At 50.8% G+C, this 5284-nt stretch overlaps 1 protein-coding gene across 2 annotated transcripts in view; it reads right to left on the bottom strand.

The window, feature by feature from the left end:
- Positions 1-4525, bottom strand: part of HOXD3 (homeobox D3) — a 40570-nt gene extending 36045 nt beyond the window's left edge. The window contains exon 1 of one of the 2 annotated variants that reach the window (XM_019522974.1): positions 3568-4525. The gene's annotated coding sequence lies outside the window, so the exon portion shown is untranslated. The remainder of the gene's footprint in view (positions 1-3567) is intronic. The other variant, XM_019522973.1, reaches the window with a different exon arrangement.
- Positions 4526-5284: the final 759 nt, after the last annotated feature.

Here is a 5284-nt window from a genome sequence, read left to right as displayed (position 1 = left end):
CCCCTCGCGCCCCACGCCCCACGCCAGCCGGGAGCGCGCCCGGGACAGGACCCGCGCAGCGGGCTGGGCCCGACGCCGACGGCCTGTGGGGCAGGAGGGAGCAAAGCGCCCGCGCCTCACCTGGCAGATTTGGCACCTGGGGCCGGACTGAGCCCCTCCGGGTTCGCCCTCCTTCCTCCTCCATCAGCCCCGCAGAGCCGTCGGCAGGAAACCGGGCACTGTAAAAGGAGCCGAGGCTTAGCAAGAGCCCCCATCTTTGCCGCGGGGGCAGGCAGCCGGGCAGGGGACAGCGCCCCACCGCCGCCAGGGCCAGCACTGCCGCAGGGCCGCTCTCACCCGGGGCGTTGGGCAACAGCGGACACCAATCGGCATCCCTCTTGCCCCGAGGAATCCGGGCCTTTCCAGGTCGGACGGGGCTATTGAATGTGCCTGCCCCGCACCCCCGCGCGTGCCCCCGCGGCGGGAGCAGCTGCGCGCTTCCCCACGCAGGCGGGCACACAAGTGCACGGCTCCTGCTCCTGCTCCGCGCAGAAGCGGCCTCGCCCGCGAGCTCCACGGACTCCAGCCCTCTTCTCTACGGGAGCTGCTCTAAGCCGTGGGGCTCTGCCTGGCATAACCCACTGCCACGGGGCATGACTTTCCGAGGCGGGGCGGGAACTCCAGGTGCTTTTCTTGGCACCCGCTTTGAGATTACACATTTAAGGTCTTTCCCAGTTCGCAGCAAGCGAGCCCAATACTCCAGTTGGGGTTGTTGGTTTTTTGGTTGTTTTTTTTGGGGGGGGGGGCGTTTTTTCTTTTTTGATGGTCTCTTGTCCAGGTCAGTGTTTGTGATGCTCAGCCGTGCCCAGCTGCTTCACTGCCGCGTTTATGGTGTCTCATCTTTTCCTTTAACTTCCTGTTTTTTTCCTCCAGCCCTGCCAGCAGCATTCACTGCCGCACTGCAGTAGAGCAGTAAATACCTTTAACAGCTGCCTGCCAACCAAGGAGTGAAATACTGTCTTTGTTCTGACTTTTTCTGCCCCGAGAGCTCATAAAGCAGTCCGCAAGAAATAGATTTCTTGGAGGAAAACATTATTAGAAAATAAACAAATCTTTGGGCTCCGAGTGGGGGAGGGGGAGAAGGATCTGGTATTTATTTTATCCTCTCTAGTGGTATCACATGCCCGCAGGAGCACCCTTCCCTAGCTTGTACCTACCGAGTCCTAATCAGCACAGTCGTCTGTGCATCCCGAGAAAAAGTGCTAGAGTCGCTACGCTTGAGCTGGAGCCTTATTTTTACATGTTAAGCGAGAGTTAGTGTGGGCTGGGTATTACCCCTGGTTGCCATTTCTCTGATTAGGATCATTTTAGTTGTACATCATTAAACTATGCATCGTGAATCTCCTGTTTCCTTTCAAAGCTGAAATTGGTTATTTGATTATGAAGTGCTGTTAAATAAATCCAAACATGACGCAGGTGCGAGAACGTCCCATATAAACACTAACTTAAATAATTAAAGCACGCCCAGCGCAGGCAGGCACACATCTTAGCTCTTAAGTGTTAGCAGCGTAAACACACATTCCTATATGTGTGTACTTTAATTATAGAAATACTTACGGTGAGAAAGAGACCCCAATGCTGCACTTTTGAGGAAAAGCCATAAAGTACCAAAGAAACCTTTCATTGGAGTCATACATGCTACTAGGTATATATCTCTAAATATTGCTTGTAAAGCTTGTTATAAAATCCTGGTTTTCCTTTCAGATTATCCCTGGGTTTCTCATCATTTAAAAAAAAAGTAGGATTTTTGCAAAGTTTTGCTGGAGAAACTGTTAATAACATAGATTGACAACGGTGCCCGCAAAGAGAAATTCTCAGGGAGAAAAAAAGGTAATGCAGAATGTTCCAATCACTATTGTAAATTATTACAAACTAAGCGTTATTTTTCCCTTTAAAATAAGTAAATGTCATTCTGATGTTAAAACAATATGTACAAACACTCGGAAGAATAAAAGCCTTGCATTACTCGTTGTAGAAAAAATACAATGCAAGAGACCCACTGGGAAATGCACAGTACAGCATGGAGGCTTTTTGCCTCTTCACCTTTCAAAATGTAATTCTCGGACACAATTCAAACCTTTATGTTTTCACAGTCAGCTTTGAGTACTGTATCATAATCCATTATATTTTACAGTGTAATGAAAGACTGTTCCTGACCTAAGTGATGACTGTGTGAATTGCGAGTGTATAATTGTACACATATAGTATAATGGGCACGACGTCTGTTCAGACCTGTAAACATTAAATACAATACTGCAGTTCTACCACTATGGGTAAGAAATTCTCAAATTATTTTAAAATATTTGTTTCAAAATAATGTTACGTGTAGATTATACAGGTATACATAATTCAGGCGATTATGATTATATAATTCTAAATTAATCTATATCTTAAAATACTTTTATCATGAATTTATGTGTATATAATCATAGCATTATCAATCGTATGGGGCAGAACTGCTGCACTGTATACAATGTATTACCAGTTGTGGAATGAGGCATAAGGAGAGTGGCATAAGGAGAGTGTTTACTTGTATTCCTCATATGACTGTAATCATCTCTGGTATGCAAAATCTCAATAGCAGCAACATCTAGCTAGAACAGAATTAGCAAAAAAGGGCTCACGATTTTTCTGGAAAGTTAAACATATTATGCACAATTACTGCAAGGCGTAGTTAACGTCTGAAGCATTCATTAAACCCAAGAACCTCGCCATATTTTCATTATGCTAAAATTGCATCATCAGCCTTGAGATGAATAATGCTAAATTGTAGGAACCAGTGCGATCATACACCCTTTTATGGTTTGTTATAATTAAAAGCACAGGGAGAAGAGCTGCTGTTAAAAATGGTATTTGATGTAGTGTTAAAATCATTCTGATTTGCTAACGGCATACCTCCAAATAATTGAGAATTGGTGGCATTATTCACCCAGGCTCAACGCTGAACGCGCCCGCGTCGCATTCGATTTTGCAAATTATTAGCGACCAAAATTACTCTCAGAAAACACCTGTTAATCTTTAAAGTTACCCAATGCAATTCCAGAATCCGGAGCAAACCACAGATTCTTTAGAGTATTTCACAATCTGTCAAAATCTCGTTAGCCTGATTAAACACAGCCTAAAATGTCTGTTCTCTGCCTTCCCGAGGGTTACACCCTTCTTCCCGCTAAACTTCCTGTACCCCAAGTCCGGGCATTCCCATCGCCTTTTTCACACCTTCCTAGCCTTGCTTCTCCGAGATAAAAATAAAAAGCCATGAAAGCAGATCAAATATAACCCAACATGTCCGGCTGGCCAGGGGCACAAAGGATTAGGAAATGCCTCCCTCTCTGGCAGGTGGTAAAGCTCAGTGGGCAGTAAGTGGGCGCATTCATGCCAGGTCGGCTCGGGGACCCTTCGGTGCCTTCGGGAAGGCGAGGGACATTTTGTGCTGTCCCGAGCACTTTCTTTTATGACTTCTCGAGTCATTTGGTGGCGTCGGGGGTCTGGGCAGCCCTGCAATCAGCCCGAGAGAGCTGGAGTCCTTACCCGCTGGCTGCGCTGGCGGAAGGCAGAGGAGCCGGGCAGGATCGCTGTAATCCATTAGGCGGCTTGGTAGCACAATCCGAGCGGCAGAAAGTAGGAGCTAAAAGCCGGAGGCGGCGGGCTAACAGGTAGAAGGAGGGAGGGCTCCGCCGGTGGACCTGGCGCCGGGAGCCCGTGCTGGCAGGCGGCGGGGAGCCGCGGGGCGAGGGGGCTCCGCCAGGGCGGCAGACTGGCAAGGTAGCGGCGGCGGGGAGCGGGCGAGGGTTGGAGGAGCCCTGCGCTAAGAGGGGTCGGTACACAAACATCATAGCCACTGTAATACACCTCATCGGAGACAAAGGTTAGAAAAAGAGGGGTTGAGGCTCTCTGAAGGCGGAATGCAGGGGGAAATTCGCCAGGGAAATCAGGAAAAAGGCCATGAAAGCCATCACTGCTTGCACATGACCAGCAGCAGCCAATGACGAGCCCAAATAGGTCATAAAAAGGTCTATTACCGAGTTGTAAATTTTCTTCAAACAAAAAGGAATTTACTGCAATTCCTTGCGGATTCTGCACAGACTGCGGCCCCGCGCCATTTTTCTCTCGCCTCTTCGCTCTCGCTCGCCTGCTTTTCTTTTTCTTTTTTTTTCTAAATTCTCCTCCAGTTTTTTCTGGCCTGGGAGGTTTCCAGTGCGACGGGACCGCGGGGTGCAGCCCGGGCCGGCCCTGCCCTGCCCGACCAGGGAGGCATGGACAAATGTAAAAAGCACAACAGCGGGTCGGGGGAAGCTCGCAGGCGGGGCACGTCGGATCCCGGGGAGCCCTCTCCCCTGTTTGTCATTTAAATGGCCCTGCTCTCCCGTCACCCGTGCAATTTAGGTTCCCTGTTCTGTTGGGGGGGAATTTGTTGGGGGGGAATGGTGGGGGGTGTTATTCCCCTTCATACTAAAGGCACAGCCCGATTTCCTTTGGCGCCCACTGCTGAACTCCAGGTCCCTGAGCCTGGTCCCTTCCCCTGCAGTCTGCAGCGGCACAGGATGCTCTGCGAGGCTCTGGCTCTCGCTCTAATGCAGAGGTAGATGGCTCAGTGGCTGCCTCCTTCCCTTCACCCGCCCTCCCTTCTCTACTCCAGCGCAGTTAAACAGGGCTGATGGGGAAGGCTGGAGCATCAGGACTGAGAGAGTCCCTTGAGGTCTCAGAAGCTCCTCGAGGGAGAGCAGAGGCCAAAAGCGCTTCAATTTCGCGGGAGTTTCTCATTATGATGATATTAATTATATGATAGATTTTATTCCACCTTATTGTATTTAATCTTATTTGATGTTACTCTCTTCTCCTTTACTTGCTTGCATGCTATTTTGTGTTATTTCATTTTGCTCTAGCCTGTGTTACTAGCCCCGCTCTCAGCCCCTTGCTCGCAGCCTCCAGGACAATCAGTGGTGCCTGCCCGGAAAACAGAGCCAAGGGAAGCTGCTGGGCCCTGTTCCCCTGCAGCGAATCACCCACGGGCCCAGGCACGGGCCTCGGAGGGGCGCGGGGCCGCCGGCTTTGCCCGCGTCCCAGCAGCGCGGCGGGCCTTGCACCGGGCCTTGCCAGACTCGTCCGGGCTCCGGGGACGGGGGTGCTGCTTGGAAGCCGGGCACCCAGCGCCAGAGGGCACCGCTATGCTGCACCTCGGGGCTGAGCCTCGAGCCCCGCTGGCCAGCGCTCCCCCGGCCTTCCCCAGCGCAGCTCCCGCCCGGGG

This window comes from Gavialis gangeticus, unplaced genomic scaffold (assembly GCF_001723915.1).
Source record: "Gavialis gangeticus isolate Ggan-Ray unplaced genomic scaffold, GavGan_comp1, whole genome shotgun sequence".
Classification (NCBI taxonomy): domain Eukaryota; kingdom Metazoa; phylum Chordata; order Crocodylia; family Gavialidae; genus Gavialis; species Gavialis gangeticus.
Note: the sequence above shows the minus strand (reverse complement) of the source record. Positions and strands in the feature narration are given on the sequence as shown.